A 22,769-nucleotide genomic window follows, 5' to 3' on the forward strand; every position below is an offset into this window, starting at 1 on the left:
TAATTATTCTAATTGGGACAATCACGAAAGTGAAGTCTCCTGTTAACATAATGCTATTGCATCTGGAATATGCTCTGCATTCTTCTCAAAGACGGCAAAGACTACATAATATGCTTATTACCGAAGTTGCACGAAATGGGATCATTTTTTAAAAGCAAAACATCATTTTCTAAAAATCTTTGGAAAAACTTTTGAAAAGTGTATATATATATATATATATAAAAGAGTGAAGTCCCCTATTAACATAACGATATTTGCATCCAGAATACGTTGTGCATTATTCTAAAAGACGGCAAAGACTACCTGATATGCTTATTGTTACAAAAGTTGCACGAAATAAAAGCAAAACGTCATTTTCCAAAAATCCTCAGAAATGAAACTTTCCAAAAATCCATATACCTGCACGAAATAAAAGCAAAACGTCATTTTCCAAAAATCCTCAGAAATGAAACTTTCCACAAATCCATATACCAGCAACTAAGAATATTCTGTATTTATTTTATGTATAAATATGTGTTTTTATATATTCTGCACTAATTTGATATACAACAAAACAAGATAAGATAAAAGTGGCATGATTAATATAGAATTAACTATCTACATTCTAGCCGTTGCAAACAAACATCAAATTTGTAAACATATAAAAGAAAGTGAACCACAGTTTATATAGCTACTGTATGGAATGGTCACGGTTCCATAGTGGCAGGAAGCACGGAAAATAAAACAGTTATAACAAACAAACAAACAAAAACCCGAAACAGTTAAAAATAAAAATAAAATCTCATAGTTCCAAATATTTGAACAGCAGGTTACATGACGCTTGGGCAGCGGTCCGGGGGGGTCACGGTTCCTCCTGCTATACTGGTTGCTGGTTGGTACTAGCACCAGCTTCCTCAGTCACAAAGAAATGAGTTTCAGACCATGCCCACCCTGATCCCTGCTATAATGTGCTGTATTGTGATGTTTCCAATTTCCAGATTTATCCTCTGGATGCTAAGTTTTTCCTGATAACCCTTCCAAATAGTTAACAATATTTTTTATCAGAAGTTCCTCTGATCCCTGCTGTAATGTACCCTGTACAATTTGCAGATTTATCTTTTGCATGCTAAGCTTTTTCTATTAACCTCCAAATGGTTACAATCTTTTTTATCAGAAATTCCTCTTGGATGCAGCTTTTGATCTGAATGGTGGCCCTTTCTATCTCTTCGTTGCCATTTCCCTGATAGAAGTGCCAAATTGGCACCATGAATCGTATAAGAAATCAATTGAGTTCCACTTTTCAGCCACAAACATGAGATGGCCACACACTTTAGACTCGAAAACACTCATGTCCCTCGTGTCTTCACCCATGGACCCTTTATCAGTATTTGACTTCAGTCAGATATCCCTGTCCTGAAAACCAAGAAAAAAAGAAATTGGATTCGAGTCTACTTCACATCACCGCTGCCCTTGAACTGCATCTAGCCCTCAACCATCTTGACAGGGATATCTCCACAGCACAACTCTGTTTTCAGTTTCTGACATTAAACTAGATTTAATGTCACCGTGTGATTATGTCTAGTACTCATGCTCTCCGATTCTTGAATGGAATTAGTCAAAAAATCAACTCGATTATTCTTGGGTTCTGGAATGCAATTGGTCTCGGAAGATTTGAAAACCCTGAATATAAAAAAGCCCAAAATATAAAAAGACCTACGTGTGACCCCTCGCCCTGTATATTCTATAAATAACGCCACGAATCCTCAAAATTAAAAGGAAATATCATTCTATACGAAATGCCTTGAAACCGAGAATCATAATACAGAATAAGCGTATCTTGTTTTTACTCGGGTTAAACCAAGTACAAACTACATTGGCTAAGAAAAAAATCATAAAATCCCCAGATTAATGACTCGCAAAATTGCCAAAAAAATCATAAAACCCCCAGATTACATGCCACAGTCACAAACTAAATTTGCAACACAATTTTCCAATAAATACTCATCTTGAACTAATTATAGCCTACAGTTATTATGAAAAGAAAACTAAACCCAGATTGAAACCTTAAAATTCGCCAAAAAAAATAAAACAGACATGTCACACTCGTAGTCACAAACTAAATTTGCAACCATTTTTTTCCAATAAAAATAAGTACTTTTTAATAGTTGTCCACATTCAAGGAACAGCAAGTCAGATACAAAATATCACGTGCTGTAGCCTGTAATCCATCCAAACAGAACCTATTGAGAATGAATATCAATTAACCAAACCAATGAACTTGATATTCACTTTTCCAAACTTCCTCCTGTACTGAATGTGAAGACCGAAGGCTTTGGCCAACACCTCTTCTATCTAGCTATACTTCTAATGACAAGTTCGCAAATTTCAAGCCCATGAGAAATAGGGCAGAAAAAGGATCTCATCAAATTCTAAAACATATGGAAAACAATTTTCCAATCAAAATTTTGCTATTGAAAATAGAGATTGTCCACATTCAAAGAACAGCAACTCAGATACACATCACGTTCTGTACTGAATCCAAACAGACTATAGAGAATGAATATAATAATTTAATAAACCAAAATTACACAAATCATGGGTACCATCACAAAATTAGGAATAAGGGAATCAGGACCCTGAGCTTAATTTGTTTATTAATATATATTTAAATCACATGTTTAAAAAATGGAGAAGTTTTGGAAAAATCATTAAAAATACTTGTTAAACTATTTCTGACTTCATCATTCATACATTCATAATTCATATTCGAGATTTAGATTCATCATTCATTGAATCATACATAAAAAGATGTCAGAGTTAAATTTTCTGATTTCTAATAATAAACTATTAACCTTTTAACAGATTCACAATTCTTATATAAACAAAATTTATAAATTCTCGTTCTAGATTTCATTCCAGATTTGTCAAAACTTGCACCCAGAAATTACATCATAGATACATAAAATATAATCATAATCATAGAAAGGAAGGTTTTCTGCCTGAAAAAGAAGATTCCTAAAAATGTTGCACTCCAGACTTTACAAATGAAGTGTTGCTATGGCATCTGCTCTTCAAATTTCTGTACATTGTGACAGTCACAGTGCTAATGCTCTCCAAATCCCTGTTACTGTTAGCCCTCTCAGGTCTCAGCCTCCCACAGTTTACAAATAAAAGTGAAAAAACTTGTGGAGGTTTAGGTTTTGGTTTTCTGGGGCTTAGATTTACTTCCTGTAGTTGTGGGCCCCTCCTCCATCCCTTTTTTCACAAAGGATTCATTTCCTCTTCCTGGAAGCAGAGCCATCGCATGCCAAACTATTTTCATTTACAGGAAACTGTTCCGAAATGATTTGGAGATTCCAATTCAGCAATTTGGCACCTTCCCTAGGAGATTCCAGTAGATATACAATTAACTAATGAATATGACATTGCACCTTCTCCAAACTTTCCTCCTGTACTATATGTGAACACTCCAACCCCTCTTCTATCCAGATAAACTTGATGATTGAGTTCACAAATTTCAAACCTCGGAGAAATAGGACAGATATATGGGAAACAAAGGTACGCAAAGAGAATGAATAACAATGAACTTGACATCACACCTCTTCCAAACTTTCCTCCTGTACTAAATGTGAAGGCCTAAGGCATTGGCCAACACCTTTTCTATCTATATAAACTTTTGATGACTAAAGTTCACAAATTTCAAGCCTAGGAAAAGAAATAGGACATGAAATGGCACTCACCAGATTTTAAACATATGGTTAACAAAGGTCCGCAAGTAACAACAAATATGCACTAAGATAACACAATCATTTGAGATTCAAAAGCAATATTTTTCCGTATTTTGGTGAAGAGACTTTTCAGGAATACCACATGCCATAAATACACAGGAGCATAGGAACAATGGAACAGCATTAGAGTGAACATAAAAGCAATAGCATATCTGTCATTTATTACTTTGAATAAAAGATTTACATAAACAGGAAGGATGGTGCCTTCCTAGGCTTAATACTTGTAAACTCCCTGTGCTTGTTCCTATTGAGTTTTAACCCAGTGAACCAACACTCTCCAACCCTAATTTCCATTGTTTTCATTTGCATGCAATGATTTCCTTTTTCAACCATTTGGTTACTTAGCAAAAAGTTCAACCATTAACACGTCACAAAGAGCAAGAACGAAATATATTTGTTTCTGCATGTAACAAAGGTATCATAGCTTTGCCTCACTCGTACTCTTCTTAATACAAATATAATCACATTACAGTTTTTTCTTGATGCTTAGTTTGCAGGTAATGACATTAAAGTATAAGTAGCCAACAAATTATTGGATGCAATTTCACATACTGAATCTCAGAAGTAGCACCCAAGTCATTTAACTCGATATAAAAATAAGTATTCATCCAATGAAGCCCAAGGGATGAGTTCAACTGATTGTCGCCGAGGTTGTTGGGCATTTGGCTAGTTTCATGCCAGCAGGTGCCTGGTTCAAATACCCTTGGGTGAGGTGCACTAGTCTGCACCAACAGGTTTATTAAGGATGCCACCGCAAATGTGGGGAAGCATCCCTTGTGTCTTCCCATGGAGTATTCATCCAATGAAAGATGCAATTTCCGAGCTCTTCTATGTACACACCATAATCGAAAGTAAAATAGCATTAAAATATATATCAGAAATTATGTAATTTGTCATGATCTAATGTGGGCGCTGTTGACAAGAAGTTAAACATCATCATTCAAATCGTTTAAAAATTAGCTTCTTCGATCATTTAGCATTTTTTTGAAGTGCAAATTATTATACCATAATTTTGGGTGTTCAAAATACTAAATAATCAGTGAATTTTCACATTTCAAATATCTACACTCAAATCAACTGATTCCCAAATTCAACACTGCCTCAAATTGGTTTCCTATACTTATGGCTCAACATATAATAATATTGTAAAAATTTGAAACATTTTGAAAGCATATAAATCTTTCACTTCTCCTTCTGATCAAAGACTCTGAAATGTAACATCAGAATATCAGTCTTGCCATAACTTGAAATATTAAAAATGAGTGATTTAAAAAGATCCAATAGCTCATAACACTGAATCCACCACATAGTACCAAAACTTGACAATTAACTGCAGATTCCGATAGCTAAACTACTTTTTTTAACCATCTAACTGAAACAGGTTAGAGTGGTTATGAAAAAGGATACACCTAATTTGTGTCATCGTTTCTTGTGGCCTATTTAATACAGAAAGGGCTTTTGTTTTCAAAATCCAATCATTATTTCAAAGGCATATGAGGTACAGCCCATTCAAAATACTCACATGCAACAACTCTGTAATGGTCCATTCTTAACTTCTTTTTCCTTCAACCGATTGCTATGCATTAGCAAAGCTTCACTCAAAAAAACTCCTTCAATAACCTAGCAAATACATCAATGTTGAACCATGTGAGTAATTTGCTTCATAATATAACTCAATAGAACTGACTGTTATCTCCCTTTAATTGGGAAACATGAAGATCAGATACAAACTGGAATGAGTACATTGTAAGAAGATATTAAGAATGTTGACATATATGAAACAAATTGATAGAGTTATTGATTGTATATATGTGTTCTCCTTTGTTACATACATTAGACACACCCTTCTTTATTTCATCCAACTGTTCATCCAATGACATGGAATAGTTAGGCACTCAACATTTTATTTAAAACCTTCCCAGTTAAGCCAATAACTATACACGAAACCAATGTCAGACAATTGCTATAACTAACCCCTACCAACCAGTGACAGACGACAGCCATCCGGATGGTAGGAGTTTCAGTGCAGAATAACACTTAGGGCATTTATTGAAGAACAAAAGGGAACCCTAGTGCCAACTGCCACCGACCTGCAAGAATAGAGCTGTGTTGTGAGTTGTAACCATCACATCGGAAAAGAAACACCTAGCAAGTAATGAGAAAAAAATGGAATTTACAAAAGGGGCACAGAACAACAGACTACAGCCATCAAGATGGCAAGTGTTTAGGTACAGAATAACAGTTGGGGCTACCATTGAATAACAGATTTAGACAACCCTAGTACCAACTGCTACTGACCTGCAAGCACAGATTGATATCATAGCCATCATATGGAAGAAAAAAACCCTAGCAAGAAATAACAGCAAAACAAAAATGGAGTCAACAAAAAATTACATGGAACAAACCAGCAAACCACGGCCAGTATAACCCAGAATCACGATGCTGTTCATGACTCAAATCCTCAAAAAAAAACACAAAAAAGCCGATATTCGCCATGAAATTGCAGGCTGTGAAGCATATGAAGGTCAAAACAAGAATCAAGCACAAGCTATGCAAGAAAAATACGATAAAGTTCAAACTATTGCTACTGCTAACTGTGACTAATCAAATAAGCTCGATGTTTGTTTCCTTATCCAGTTGACCTCTTCACTCTCTAACAGACCACAAGAGCCATTAGATGTATGAAATGCAGGACTGCTCAAGTTGCCACTAAAAGTAAATACAGAGGGTTGGCAACACTGTCAGTAAAACCTTCACAGTTGGCAATCACCATCATTGGCAACATGTTGTTGACTGCCTGACATATATGACATTACTTGGTGGATTTAAATGGGCCAAAACCTCTCCACTTGAGAGGAAACCCCACAAATCTCTTCTCTTTTTATAGATTCTTCAAATGATGAATTTCAAGACCTCTAGACCAAGACCAATACCCTTCCAAGACCAAGTCCGACCTTCTTGATGACGTACTTGCTTTCTCCAAGTAAAACCCAATCAAATATCTTCCAGTTGCACAACTTTGAACCCCAGCTACAGAATTTCGGCCTCTACTGCAAGTCTGAAATTTTCAGCCCGTGCAACAGCTGTTGCCTCCACACATGTTAGCAAATCTAGGACTTCCAAGGCTTCCTTTGACCTTTGCTTCGGTTTCTCCTTGTTCTAGGGCTTGAAGATGACCTAATAGACCTTCCTTCGACCTTCTTTCTGCAATTTTTCCAAGTTCGATCTTGCAGCAACAAAACCCTAGCCTCCTTCCTTCGCACATGTGAAAAGATAGAAAGAAATAACCCAAAACTTCATCCTTCATAATTCTCCCTTCTTTGCTAGCCTTCTTCTACTTCTCCTTCGCTTAGATGATGAGAAGATGAGTGAGTGTCCATAGGAGGTCAAGTTCCCTCCTATATATTGGCTTCCAAGAAGGACGACATGCCCTAATGAGGCTGACTCCTTAGCTGCCAGGCCAACTTGGTATTGGACAGTATTTTGACTCTTTTAAACACAAAAATGATTCTTTTTACAAGTTACAATGTGCCCGATCGGGTCTTCTTCATATGACAATGACTCTTTTGACTTCTTAACCCTAGGAAAAACCCTAGAAGCACTCAATCGATGCTCGAAACCCCATACTAAAAAATAACAATACTATTTTTTCTTTCTTTTTCCAATATACAAGAATCAAGAAGTACATTTCATATTTATGAAGATCGAACCTAGTTACATATTTCAACAGAAAAGTTGTTGGGTTTTCTCCCAAATTTGGGTTTCCCAAGGAAAATTTGTTGTCTCTATTGTGCATGGCTATCTCTTAGTGATTTTTATTGTTTCTATTGTTTTTATGTTGAAATCTTCTATCTATAATTGCTCAATGATATTTGCAGCATTAGATAAACTATTTGAACATCATTAGGTAGTAATTATCAAATCAGAAGATTGGTTTCTATTGTTCATCAATGTAGAAAATTCAACATAGTTTCAGAGCCAAGTTGAGAGGCCATGCCATTTGAACTCATCTGATCTCAAGGAGGAGGATAAAGCAAACTGGCAAAGGAGTGGATGGTGACGATAGCTCGAAAAAGAATCTGGGCAAGCATATTTTCGTTATTCGCCTGCATATTTCCCTCGTCCATGCTCACTCATTGTTATATTTTTAAATCCTCTCAAGCATCCCAATTACGAAAATTACATACATATATTATTGCTTGATGCGGTCCTATCGGCCATGGGTGTCCGAGCCTAGAAATGCGTTCGATCGTCCTATACTGACATTCTATTGCCAAAGTTCGGCCCTAGAACAAATAATCCCTACAAATTATTGCGTTAGAAACCGTTCTTCCATATTTGAAGTCGTCAAAGCAATTTCTTAGTACTGCATTCGTGAGAAGATATTTCTTGCTTATATTGTTGATTTTTGTGTAGCATCAAGAGGTATTCCCACATGCCAAGAGGCCTCCTAAGTCGGCCTAGAAAAATTATGGAAATTAAAATAAAATAAATTTTATTTTTGGGTTTCATGTAGGCTCAAAAGGGACAAGTCGGCCCCACCATGAAAGGGTGTGTCCCTTGGGGTAAATGCACCCATTTGACTTGTATATATATATATATAGAAGATGTGACACTTCATTTGAACACACACTTATCATCATATCTCTTCTATATTAGCCACACGTGGGAGAAGAAAAAAGGATGAAGTGACTGAAGTTTGGACTTGGTTTTTGGCACATATTTCTAGACAATTTTGAATTGTAAACCTTGTTGAAGAATAATTTCTCCTAGAAGAAGAGTTGTTGGGTTTTCTCCCAAGTTTGGGTTTCACAGGGAAAATTTGTTGTCTCTATTGTGCATGGCTGTCTCTTTATGATCTTTATTGTTTTTGTTGTATTTATTCTTGGAATCTTTTGTGTATAATTACTCGATAATATTTGTAGCATTAGATAAACTATTTCAACATCATTAGGTAGTAATTATCAGATCAGAAGATTGGTTTCTATTGTTCATCATCGTAGAAAATTCAACATAGTATCAGAGCCAAGTTGAGAGGTCATGCCATTTGAACTCACCTAATCTCAAGGAGAAGGATAAAACAAACTGGCAAAGGATTGGCTGGAAATGATTGTTTGAAAAAGAATCTAGGCAGGGATATTTTCGTTATTTGCCTGCATATTTCCCTCGTCCATGCTCACTCATTATTATATTTTTAAATCCTCTCAAGCCTCCCAATTATGAAAATTACATACAGAAATTATTGCTTGATGTGGTCTTATTGGCCATGGGTGTCAGGGCTTGGAAATGTGTTCAACTTCAGAAGTCCTCTCATGGAGCTGAAATCGACTTTAAGCTACTTGTATAGACATTCTACTACCAAACCTCAGCCTAAGAATGATGAATCCCTACAAGTTATTACGTTAGAAATCATTCTTCCATATTCAAAGTCGTCAAAGCAGTTTTTGCGGTGCCTACTAATTTCACCTCCGAGAACACCGCCTACTTGTCGTTGAATTTAGAAGAAGAAATTCGCAATTGCCTCAGTGCCTCATAGACATAGGACAAGAACATGTGTTGTTTGTAGAACCGTTTTTGCTAGAATCGAAAGGGGAACTGGTCCGGAGTTCAAATCCTCTCAAGGATGCTTTTTATATTTTGCTCGATATGATCAAAGAGTGGGAGAAGTCTGGCGATTTTGCTAAAGAAAAAGTGATATTTGGATTGATATTTGGATTTATCGGGTAATGGTGATACAGGACCAACTAAGGCTGGGAATGATGAAATCTGCCTCCCTTTCGGAAGACTTCTTCTTATGCATGAGGAAATGGAAATGTTTTATCACTGCATTGGACGAATTGTCAGGGACATATCCGAGGAAGACAAGTACCCATTCGTTGTGGTCACGAGCTCGCCTATTTTGTAGCTCTCCAAGATGGATTTCCCTCTGGTTTAGTGGATTGCGTCAAAATTCCTCCATGCAAACCGAACCGACGTTGATAAGAATGTTGTCCATTCCACCTGGATGATCCTTGAGAAACTTCAATCGTAAACATGATGATGCACAATAATGCATCTAGAATCGGTCGTGTTGTGTTTCTGGAACTTCGAGAGCGTGATGTGCCTTGACACGAGGTTCACTACAGGGGAGGAGATGTTTTACTTCAGTGTGGTTTGTTGTTTGTGTTTTCATTTTGTTTGTCTCGGGCCATCCAGCCCGAGTGGGTCAAGTGCTCGAACATCAATCCAATTTCGCCTTGATGAGGTTTGCAGACATTTAGCATCACTCTAAACCAACATTTGTTCATTATACCCATAACATTCCATGTGAGATCCTTGGGCTACGTGTTCATGGCTTCATCCCAAGCCCTAATAGTGATCTCCTTCACAACAAACAGCGCCATGACTTCAACATCCAACTCCCAAAAGCAGCAATGTCGGTTTTATTTTGTGGGCTTTTCCAAGCGATTTACTGTACATAGATTCCACATTTCCCCGACATCGAACATTATTTCGACTCTTTTAATTTTTTCGCTCGCTCCTAGAATATGCATATCCTCACAAAGTGTAAGGTCTTTGCGTCGTAGCAAAATTGATCAGCAAGATTTCCTCATGGCAGGGTGTTGTGATGACAGAGTTTATGTTGAGCTCATTGATGATGTATTCTGGTTTTTTCCACCAAACTTTTGAATCCTATGTATTGGCATCGACATGAGAAGGAAGAACATGGTTTTCATGGTAATGATAACGGTTATCAGATTCAAGATAGCATATGCAATGTGGACATTTTTGTTCCAATGTGATCACATCTAGTATCTTGACTCTTGAGCGATCAGTTTCTCTTGACAATGGATGCTTAAACAAATCATTTCCCCTGGTGCAATTAAAGGATGATTGTAGCTCAATCTACAATCTAGTGAACAATTGAGTGCAATTTTTTTGGTGACCTGGTGTGTAAGGTGTTGTCTATGATCAAGATAATTACAACATGTAGAAGCAAATGTCTATTGATATACGGTTGTCATTGATCTCACCCCAAGCAGCACCAGGAGATGCCCCGCCTTTGTCGACTAATATGACACGGCAATTCATGGTTTTTCATGTCAAGATCATCCTTGATGGATTCTCCTCGTTGAGTTGTTTCCGATGGTATGTGGCATTGTTACCGCTCAAAACTAGCAGGGGTCCTAGGAGGGGATTCTATAGAGCAACTACTAGGTCAAGGGGCAACAATGGAATAATAGCCCACTATCATCTTAGCTATGGCTCCCTGCTCTTCACAGACTTTCACCGGAAGGAGGAGACTCGACATAAGAGGAATCACAAGGATGAAAAGGTCAATGATAGGATGAGGAGTGATTCCTAAAGCCTATTCACAAGAGAGGCTCAAGTAATTGGCTTGCTTGCTTTGAAAGCAAGGTGATTGGCTCTCTAAGAAGGGCTATGAGGATACCTAGACCTAGGGTTGGAGGATATGCCTTGACAAGGGGCTTCCTAGGCTTAAGGATCCTTGTGAAGAAATGCATTCTATGTAATCCTTGTGGAATTTGAGTTGTAGAGTTGTGGGACCACAAAGAACCCGAGTGGACCCTGACTAGGTCAAGGGTATGGAGTTGATCAACCAAGGAGGGACTTGACCTAATTAGGGGAAAAAATAGGATCAAAGGACAAGTTTTCTTTTGAGATTTGAATGCAATGATCCAAGTGAGGACACTAACCCACATCAACCTAGGGCAAAAATTGGTCTTATGACTAGGGCTTGCTATATCTCGGGATTCCACCATCAGATTTGCTTGAAATTTGGAGGACCTCTAGAGAAAAGCCCTGCACAATAGTGGACCAAAAATCGAGGGGTTTGAATGGCTACAATAAAATTTGTTGGATGCCCTAGGTGACCCTCTAGGGTTAGGCCTAGAATTTGGAAAAGTGAAGAAAGAAAGGTAAATTTGACCACCAAAGGGATACAAGGATCAATACCTTATTGCTTGGACCTAATGGAGTCAAGATACACAAAGATTGAGAATTTTCGTGAGCTAAGGAGCCCTAATTTCTCTTTGCTAGCCTCTCCAAGAGCCACAACTAGATCAATGGGGAATTTATACTTCAAAGTTTTGAAGTCGACAAAGTTTCGAAGTCTTCAACCTAAGGGGTGCCTCTAGGAACATTCACCCAATCCCTCAAAACTCAACACATGCATTTAATCACTTGTTCAAGGTCCCAGAAGAATTTTGCATTACATTAACCCATACAAGAACAATGATAACAAGATACATGCATTTGACAAGTAAGATAACAAGAATAACATCAAAATTTCGACTTACATGAGAGAGAGAGTATATCCATTCATCAATTTCACATTATAAAGAAGCTCCAAAGACAACATCAAAAATCCAAGCATCATAGTGCATCAAGAAAGCTCCAAAAGTTATCCCAGCAAAAATTGTGAAAATCTCTCAAGAGATACCAATCCAATCCAAGTGATGATGAGAGAAATGAATCACCTCTCATCAATTTATATGATCTCTAAAGAGTTTGATTTGCCTAATTAGGCCTAATTAAGCCCCAAATAATAAAATAATGTGCAATAATAACATCCCTTGGTGACAAGCCCACCAAGATAGCTCAATAACATAAAAATAAACCTCAAGAGGGAAAAATGATCAACATAATGAGTCGTTGTGCCATTGAGAAGGCCTAATGAAGTCCAAAGTGTGCCATAGTGAGAGAATGGACTCCAAACATAGTGAATAAGGGGTTGACCCCTTGTTTTCCAAGCAAGTCACTGTGGTGCCCCCAAATGGGTGTGGGGGCACAAGGACATCCTCATGGGTCTCCAAGCGGATCGATAATGCTTGTAAACCATTTGTAAGGGCTAGGATGATGACATAAGCCCTCCCTTTGACTCCTGCAATGAGACACATCATCATCTGGACCTTGGAACCTCTGCTAAGTGTGCGGTACAAGTGTGAAGTCGGCTAGGCATGGTGATCAAGGTGCATCATCCTTATCCAAAAAGGTGGAACACAAGCAACCACTAAATGGTACTAGGGATTCATGAACTGCTCTCCACTATGGTGTTGGCCCATGGCTCTTAACACTCACCCTACAAGTGTCAATGTAGCCCTTTGGAGGACTTGGACCCCGTATAGGGAGACCAAACCCCAAATGGAGACCCACCTGCAATCCTGCATAAGATCCAACGCGTCCCCTTGGCCTCCAATACAATAAATGATTAGAATAATCAAGTAAAAGAGCTTATAAATCATGGAATCAATGGGGCACTTCATGGTGGCATGCCCTTCCATAATGGGGGCTTTGGCATGTACAAGTGTCTCCAAGCTGAATAAAGGGGGTAATCAAGGACCCTATTAGGTGGTTTCGGCCTTTAAAGGGTGCGACATGTCCATGGTACATCCATCAAGTGGTAAGTGGCGAGTGATATAGTGATGGAATGGAGCGGGGATCAGGGGAAGGATATAGTCCACATGTCACGGTACAAGGGTAGCTATAATGATGGAAGCTCGCACTTGGGTATATGAGTGTAGGAGGTAGAAGATTGTGGTACATTAGTTACCATGTCCATTGTTTTTCCACCCTTCTTCATATGCCTTTTGTCTTTGATTGATTTTTCTTCGTAATTGCTCGGGGCTCCAGGGGATGAGAACATGATGTGTAGGACATTGAAATAGGTAACCCTTTTAAAGGTGGGGCATTTCATTACCCACTAGGACTTGGGACAATCATGGTTCCTTAAAGTGGAGGGCGCTCATCTAGGGCCCATAGGAACCAAGGTGATGGCAATAAATAAGGGGTAGAACTCATGTTTGGCGTTTGCCCATGTCCTAAATTTGTATGTCCCGACCATCTTTTGCATTTTGTGGTACATTTCATGTTGAGAGTGGCCAAATTATGCTTTTTCTTTTCCTTTTAGCTGCATCAACCTCTGGGGCATCATTCCAGGCCTGACCCAAGGAGTGGACAAGGGGAGGACAAGGTTAACCCTATGTGGACCCAATGGACACATGTGGACCCGGATGGGAAAATAGATAAATGAGGTTAGAATGAGCGGTAGGGAGTGACGTATATGGTGTTGGGAAGCGGGACCACGCAACCAAAATCAAGATTTCCCATTTAGTGCCAACCCTAAAGCTAATGGCCAGTAAAGGAGATCCAACGAGACTAGGATACAAGGGTAACCACCAAATCGAGCAGAGGAGGCAAGAGTATAGACCTAGCCCACTCTTTCCGTCGATCCCCCCACCAATCCATGCCCACAATTGTCCATGATAAGCAAGGAAAATTACTCAACTATACCAACAAAAAGCCATACCTTTGGAGTCGGGAGGCCCACTTTCAAACATACGATCATAACAGATGAGCAAGGGACCACATGGTTGGCTCAAGTGGCAGAGATAATGGCACATCGAGCTATCTGATGGTTGTTGGTTGTCATTTGAGGACCATCTAGGAGAAAAATTTTCTCCTATGCATACTACCCACAGGTAGTGGGTAACAGGCACGTCACAAGAGCTCTCACGGTTTGTAAGTTACGCTTGATTGAAGTTGAAGGACCGCATTTGGGGGCAAAACCCCCACATGGAGACCATGTGGCAATCCTCCATTGGCCAACATATCACTTAAATCATGGGTGTTCGGCCTTCATCAAGTTTTAAGGCTAACACAATTCTTGAAGGCATTAAAGTTTATTTTCACATATTTACAAGGTGCCTTAGACTTTAAGCAAGACTTAATCACTAATTCTCAATGGCAGAGGACCTCCCACAAAAAGGGTTTCCCTCCAAGTCAAATTTAAATTAAAATGTTGGTGCCAAAAGTTGAATTAAAATTTTAAATCTCCCTCCAAAAAGGGAATCTCGACTGAGAATCCCCTCCACATCTATATAAAGACATTCAATTTACTCTCCAACACATGTACTTAAATGATTATCCTTTGAATAATTGATCTTTGAAATGAAACTCAACCCCCGTGGACATAGAGAAATATTAGAAGAGAGGGTTTGGTGACAAGGGTTTTGTTTTTTTTTGTTTTAGTTTTTGGAATTCGTTTGGGACTATTTTGTTGCAGGAAGAAGGATCACGGCCAAGCATCAAATCTCTAAGTTAAATCAATCATCCTTATGCAATCTTTGAGAACGGTGAAGTTAAATTCTGTTTTGTTCCATTAAAGGTGTTTCAACAGACAGAGCTCAGGCTTCTGAGTTTGATTGGATAAATCTTGCATTCGGCCCTGAGATGACCTTTTTAAAGGTATAATATGAGCAGACCAAAGACCTAATCTCAGCGGCTTGGTCACCTTACAGCCTAATATTAGAATAATGTTATTCTTAGTGTTTAATGCTCATTTATGTAGATAAGATCCTCTGCGATCTTATTAGCAGTTTCTTATTAGAAACTTGTTGTTTCTATTTTCTTAGTAGAAACTTGTTGATTCTGTAAATACTTTTGTATTATTTATTGAACTTCATTGTTCATTGTAAATCAATTCAATACATTCATTGATTATGGTATCAAAGCTCGGGTATTTTTCGAAATAATTTTTCATTGTTTGAAAAATTTCGTGCTTCATTTCGAAATCGCTTTCTAGGAGTTTGATTTAAAAATAAAATTAACAATTAAAAAAAAAAAAAAAAAATTCGAAATCGCTTTCTAAGAGTTTGATTTAACAAACAAACAAAAAAAAAAAAAAAATCCAAACGTCAAATTTCATTCCATGATCCAAAATTCGTCCTCCAAGAAGGATAGCAAAATTCTCAAGAGAGATACAAGTGCAATCCAAGTGATGATGCTAAAATGAAATCACATCACTTGTATATATACACTTCTAATGAGTTCGATTTACCTAATTAGGCCTACATTAGCCCATAAAATAAAATAATGTGCAAAATAACTAACTTTTGGTGACAAACCAGGGGAGCGCTCCCCCCCCCCCTCGAACCCGCTCCCAATCCGCGTTGCGGGCGGGAGCGGGTCGGGAGCGCACTCTCGATAAAAAAAATTCCGCTCCCTGCCAAAATCGGGAGCGAGTTCGGCAGTGTCGCTCCCAAAGCGAAAGTTAAAGCTCGGGAGCGATCGCTCCCGAGCTTTTAATTTTCGCTCCGGGAGCAACGCACGCGACGCCGAGAGTGATTCGCGAGAAAAAATTTCCGTGGACGCGAAGCGAATAAACAAAAAAAATAAATAAATAAAATAAAATAAATCATTTACAAAAAAAATAATAATAAATAAATAAATGTTTTAAAACGACTTGGGGGGTGAAAAAATATTTCATTGTGACTTAAATGAGTTGAGGCGAGCAAAGAAGATTGAGCAAAGGAGCGAGGAGAAGCAAGGAGCAAGGAGCAAGCCTGCAAAGAGGTTAGTAACTTAGTAATTTAGTATTTTAAACCTTAGTTAGGTAGTAATTTAGTAATTTAGTTTAGTTAGTTTAATTTAGTTTAGTTTAGTTTATTTAGTAAAAAAATCATGAATCTAAATAAAATTAATAAATTAAATTAATTAATCTAAATAAATTAAATTAATTTTCTCATTCCTATTCCCATTCCCATTCCCATTAAATTTTGCAGATTCAAAAGCCTACAAATATCAAACATCATGGACCTGGCTATATTTCTTGGCATTTTCCTCTTCTTGGTCCCTTTTCTGGTTATTATGGTGCTCGAGAGTAGGAAACGGAGGGGCCAAAATAAAGAGGGGGATGAAGAAGCTGGAGAAAGTGGATTTGATGAAAACCCCGGTGAGGAGGCGCTGGAGGAGGGTGAACATGACTCTCAAAAAACTAAACAAGACCAAACCCCATTGTGGAAATATGTTAACATGCCTTAAGCAGGGAGAGGGGGTGGAACTACTAAATTTCATTGCCCCCATTGCAACAATAATTACACAGGTTCATACACCCGTGCCAGAAAACACCTCTGCGGGAAAAGACCATGGGATGGAGATAAACAAATAGGAATCAAAACTTATGCAGCTGTGTCAGCGGCAGATAGAGCCAAATACATAAGGGAAGAGGAGGAAGCCCAATACAAATCTAAAAAATCAAGGGGTTTCTTTGAACCAAGCTCACAATCACAAGCACAAAGAACTCCTTTAGCATCCTCCCAAGGCAGTGGATATGGAGGCACTGGGTCACCAGCTTTAAGGTGTAGAACCATATCAGATTTCCTTGATGAGGGGTGTAGGAATGATGTGGATTCAAAGGTTTACAGGTTTCTCTATGCATGTGGGATACCATTCAATGTTCTTCGCTCACCTCATTGGCACGAAATGGTTTCTGCCATAAATGATGCCCCTAAAGGATACAAGAGCCCTCGGTATGACAAGGCAAGAACTGTTGGACTTGATCATGAAAAAGCAAAAATATCACATTCTTTGAATACAATGACAAGTTCTTGGACTGACCATGGGGTGTCCATTGTATTTGATGAATGGACAAATGTAAAAAGCAAGCCATTAATAAATGTTTTTGTTGTGTCTGTTAGTGGTGCCATCTTTCTAACTGCATATGATTACTCAGACAAGTTCAAGACCGCCATCAACATTGCAGAAGCATTACTTGAAACAATTGACCGTATTGGGCCATACAATGTCATCCAAGTCATCACTAATAATGCTCCTAATTGTAAGGCAGCGGGAGCAATTATTGAGGATAAATACCCCAACATATTTTGGTCTGAATGTTTGGTTCACACATTGAACCTTATGACGCATGATGTTGTCAAGAACAAAAATGCACAATACAAATGGATTGGTGATTTGTACAAGAAAGGCAAACAAATGATAAAATTTATTACAAATCATAGCAATACCCATGGCCTTTTCCGCAGTTACTCAAGATTGGAGTTGTTGAAGATTGCGAAGTCCAGATTTGGTAGTTATTACCTCACCTTTAAGCGCCTTTTGAAGGTAAGAGAGTCATTGGCTAGCATGGTATCAAGTCCACATTGGTAGGTATTAAAGGAAACGGCTACAAATGCCGCTGACAGGCGAGGTTTTGAACTGGTGGAGGAGGACACTCTTGATGGTCAATTTTGGTCAAGTGTGAGGCAAGTATTGGATTTCACCAAGCCCATTTATCACATGATTCGGTTTGCAGATACAGATAAACCAGTGATTGGCGAGGTGTATGAGCAGATGGATACCATGTTGGGGCAAATAAAAGATACTGTTCATAACAGAGATCTCGACTTGTACAAACTGATTCACGATTTTGTGTGTGTACGGTGGAATAAACTTAATCTTCCACTACATTGCTTGGCGTATATCCTTACGCCAAAATACTACTCTACATCTTGGTTGGGCCAACCTGCACCAGGGGGTGGGATTAGGACCAAACCCCATTTAGATGCAGAGGTAACTAGAGGATATTTGGAAGCATTAGAAAAGTTGATACCTGACAGGGAGGGATGTGCAGCTGTGCGCCTTGAAATATGCAAATACTTCAATGGCACTGGTTTGTTTGGTAACTTCCATGCAATGGAAGACAAAGACATATTTGATTCTCTCACATGGTGGGAAACATATGGCAGCCAAGGACTTTTGCCAAAATTGGAAAAAAAAGTTCTATCACAGGTTGTAAATACTTCTTCTGCAGAGAGGAGTTGGAGCACCTACAGCTTCATACATAATGTGAAAAGAAACAGACTCAATGAAAACCGCGCAAGAAGCTTGGTTTATGTGCACTACAACTTGAAGTTGTTGAGTCATTACTGTGATCGGGCTTATGAGGATCCCACATATATAATTTGGGACAACCACCCAGAGGATGACAATTTGGAGGATGGCACTATACATCTTGAAGAACTAGAAGAGGAACTTATAAGGGATGAAGATGAAGCAGTTGCAACAGCCATGGCACCTCCACCATCCAGTAGCAGCGCTCGAGTTCCGAGTCTTGTTCCTTCGCTGTCGCCACCTCCATCTACACCCTCACGTGGAGGGCATGTGCCTTCTAGTTCTGGTCGTCGGTCTGTGCGGGAGACTCCTAGAAGACCACCACGACCTGCTTATACAGGAGACTCTCGTGGCAAGGGCCACATGTAGATTTACAGTTTACTTGTCTTTTCTAGTTTCTATTAGTTTTCATAACTGTTGAGTCTTGACTCTTGAGTCCTTGACTCTTGACTCTTGACTCTTCCATATCATAATGATATTTTTTGTAAACAATATATGACTGTGACAATGAAAGTTTGAAGTTTGAAGTTGGCAATTATAACTCATTGGTAATGATTGTGAATTATGAATATGATCCTTAGTGAAAGACTAAAGTTGTTTCATTTCATTTCATTATTCATGTTTCATTTTATAACATTTCATTTCATTATTCAGTTAGAAGTTAGATTCTAGAACTTAGAAATATCTAAGATATTATTTCTTGTAATGGTTAAACTTAGCTTACAAGTACAACTTTGGTGATCAATGATGATAAATGTTATATATTGAATTTTCAATTTTGAAAGCTTGAAGTTGAAACTTTAAGATTGAATTTGATGAATCATGATTCACGAGACTCAATGTTGCAGTTGTAATATGTATGTTACTAACTTGTGGACATGGTTGATGAAGATTATAACTTCTAGATGATTGATGTGATATGGTTCAATGATCAATCCATGTTTTTTTATGTTTTTTATATCGAATTCATCATTCTACATGTTTTTGTTGACATATATGTATCAAAAATTAAAAAATATAAATATATATATATATATATATATATATATGTATTTTTAAAAAATCGCTCCGGGATTCGCTCCCAAACCGGGAGCTTCTGAAAATGTCACTCCCGCTCCCGCTCCCCGCTTTCGCTCCCGCTCCCAAGTAACATTGTGACAAACGCATCAAAGTAGCTCATAAACAAAAGAATAAGTCTCTCAAGAGATCGAATGATCAATAATACATGTCATTGGACCTTCTAAGAGACCTGACGAAGTCCATAGGTACCATAATGAAAAATAGGACTCCCAAAAGTAGTGGACAAGGGGTTGGTCCCTTGTTCTCCAAATAATAAACCTGTGGTGCTCCCAATGGGTGTGGGAGTACATCAGTAACCTCATGGGTCTCCAAGTAGATCAAAGATGTTTGTAGTAATCAATCGAGCCACTGCTGTTTTGATCTGACGTTGTTGATCGTCTGATGGGGTTGGGATTTTAATATCTCTGGACGTGAATTCATTGTGACAACTATGCCGGACGGATGTTTTTTTTCTGCATGCAACTCAAGTCTGCTTTGATAAGCAAGAAGACATAATTTATGTGATTTCTGTGTGTAACGAAGTCACCTTGCGGATACCCTACTTCCACCGAAGGTCTGTTTTAAGAAGCCAGGGCTCTCTGTGTGACCCTGCGACCTCTATTCTAATTCGGTGAAGGGACACCCCTGTGCAGTTGATGAATGCCGAATTACTGGACAAGACCTCGAGTTCTTGTTGAGCAAGCAAGGACGTAACTCAAAGTCAGTGGTGTTGGAGATAGTATTTGGAGCAGCGAATATTTGTCAGGTCCGAACAAGGTTTCATAGTACGCTACGACTCATTTCCTGACCTTTGTGTGCATCCGCTTTGAGGTTGTGTGGACAAGGTTATCTGATCAGTGGTCGAAGTCAGACAGTGGCTTTAAACAATTGTTTTCCGCTAGATCTCAACAGGGCTTGAAGGCGAATCAAAAAGTACCCATCCAATCGGCCGGAACCTGATAATTCTTTGCCGGAAGCGACATACTGTCGTCGAGTCTGTCTATTGTCGAGAATATTCAACAGCAGGGAACCCGAGTTTTGTTTGACCGCGTCACGCACAATGCACCACGAGCCAGTAACCAGGGCTTCATGCGATTTTCGGAACCACTTTCGAACTTATCTCTAGTTTCCACCGTCTTTTTCGCGTTTGGCGTGTCGGCATCGGTGGTCAACCATTGCAAGTTCACAACGAATAGCACCACGTCGCTACCGCTGTTGTTCCTGAATCCCGTTTCGCATAATCAGAATTCCCTCTCCAGCTAGGAGTCGACGTGGCAGCGGAAGCCGGGATTCTGGCAGGTCCCGCGTTCAATTCCCGCTCGGCTTTCTGTGTAAGGGCGTAATTATTGAGCATGGGGAATTTTTGCAGGAATCACCATCACCAAGATAGTTGCAGCAGCAGGATAGGGAAATATTTTGTGAGTACAGTTTCTGAAAAAGCATTCGGACAAATTTTTGTCTGCGAGGGTTTGAGGAATCTTGAAATTTTCACAAGCTGTTTTAGGTTTCTGGGCATACAAATTATCCTCCAAGTTTCTCCCTACCTAAGCTTCTCAGAACGATTTCTGGTTCTATTTCATATTGCACCAGCACCTATTAGATTTTGTCCGGATCAGTCGGCATCTGCATTGAAATCTGTGTCGGACTCCTTTGTTGTTTTCTGTAACGTGCAGATGGCCTCACTAACCAACCTGATGTTGGAAGGCAGTCAGCGCTTTAATGGCACCAATTATAACATCTGGAAACAAAGAATGTTGACCATTTTTAATATAGACGTCTTAACCAGCTCGTTTTGGGAAATGTAAAAATTTCTGTTTCCACCCCGATTTTCAGTTTCACCTTATTTCTCCCATGTAGTTAAATGCCCTTTCCCATAACCATACATTCAACAACTGAAAGAATAATTTTATTTTTTTCGCTGAAAACACAAATTCTGGAATTTTTTCAGAATGTTGGAAAATGCAGAAATAAAAATCAGCAGGTACAAACAGCCATTTAAAACATTTGAACATAGTGATTTTTGGTCAATGTGACCCTGGAAAAACCCCCTACAACTCTTGGGGAAAACCAGTTTGAGAGCTCTTCTTTATTTTTGGAAAATGCCTTTTACAGTGAGAAATTTTCAGCAAAAATCAGCAAAGCAAATTTACAACTTATCTCGATTTCTGAGCCTCATAGCCCACTGGAAATTTCCAAACAGCAACACAATGTTGTACGGCGACCGTACGGACGGCTGTACGGACTGTACGGACGATACAGACAGGCTGTACGGGCCTCGATTTCTGTGCAAAAACAAATCTGCCTTTTACTGTTTGCTCAGCAAAAATCTGCCTTTTACTGCTTGCTCATTCAGCTGTAAGGATTTGCTTAAATGTTGCCTTGGTATGTGTGCCAAGCTGCTGCCTCCTTCTCCTCCTTGTCCAGAAATCTCCCTTGCTCTCTTGCTCTCTCTCTCTCAATCTGCTCATGAAAGAATGAATGATCTTTTCCTCCTTTTCCTCCCTTAATCCAACCCTAAGTGACTTTTGGGTGATCCCTAAATCCAATGGCTGAAATAGATTGAGATCTAGGGCTGAGATTAAATGCACATTTAAATCTGACTTTCTATTTTTTAATTCAACCCCACTTTCATAAAGACCCACTTAGTCATTTATTTCCAAAGTCACTTTTCATTTCTAATTTTTCATTGACTTTATAAAAGTCACTTTAAAATTAGACTTTAATAACTTTATCACTTAAAGTCACTTTTAAATTAGATTTAACTTTATAAAAATTATAGTCACTTTAGGAGAAAAATTAAATTCTTTTGGACACTTTTCCCTAGGCCAAAGATCAAAGCCTTAGGGAACCACCTGTCCTCCGGTACCAAATTTCAACACTCCCTCTTACCGAGGAAGGTGTTCCTCACCACACCCATCTTGTCTCTGAAGTAGTCATGCTTGCCCCGTGGTAAGGCTTTGGTAAGAATATCTGCAACCTGCTCATCAATGGGAATATACTCAAGCTTCATAGTGCTCTTCTGAACACAGTCTCTGATGAAATGATATTTGATCCTGATATGCTTTGACCTGTCATGAAATACTGGATTCTCCGTGAGTTTAATGCAACTCTGATTATCACAGTAAATCACTGAAGGTCTCAACGGCTGACCAAATAAGCCAAACAACATCTTGCGAAGCCAGATGGCCTCACAACTAGCTAGACTGGCTGCCATATACTCTGCTTCCGCTGAACTCAATGCTACTGACTGTTGCTTCCAGCTGAACCATGACA

The 22,769-nt window shown here is 38.8% G+C and overlaps 1 protein-coding gene across 4 annotated transcripts in view; it reads right to left on the bottom strand.

Moving 5' to 3' along the window:
* Positions 1 to 208: 208 nt before the first annotated feature.
* Positions 209 to 22,769, bottom strand: part of LOC149156555 (cellular apoptosis susceptibility protein, putative / importin-alpha re-exporter) — a 60,409-nt gene continuing 37,848 nt past the window's right edge. The window contains exons 2-3 of one of the 4 annotated variants that reach the window (XR_016262280.1): positions 5,290 to 5,387; positions 4,044 to 4,592 (exon numbers count right to left, since the gene is read on the bottom strand). The gene's annotated coding sequence lies outside the window, so the exon portion shown is untranslated. Of the gene's footprint in view, positions 400 to 4,043; positions 4,596 to 5,189; positions 5,388 to 22,769 lie in introns of those variants that run through there. The other 3 variants (XR_016262279.1, XM_089438289.1, XM_089438288.1) reach the window with 3 other exon arrangements.

This window comes from Pinus tabuliformis, chromosome 9 (assembly GCF_031772625.1).
Source record: "Pinus tabuliformis cultivar Carrire ecotype Pingquan chromosome 9, CPIR1, whole genome shotgun sequence".
In the NCBI taxonomy this organism is placed as follows: domain Eukaryota; kingdom Viridiplantae; phylum Streptophyta; class Pinopsida; order Pinales; family Pinaceae; genus Pinus; species Pinus tabuliformis.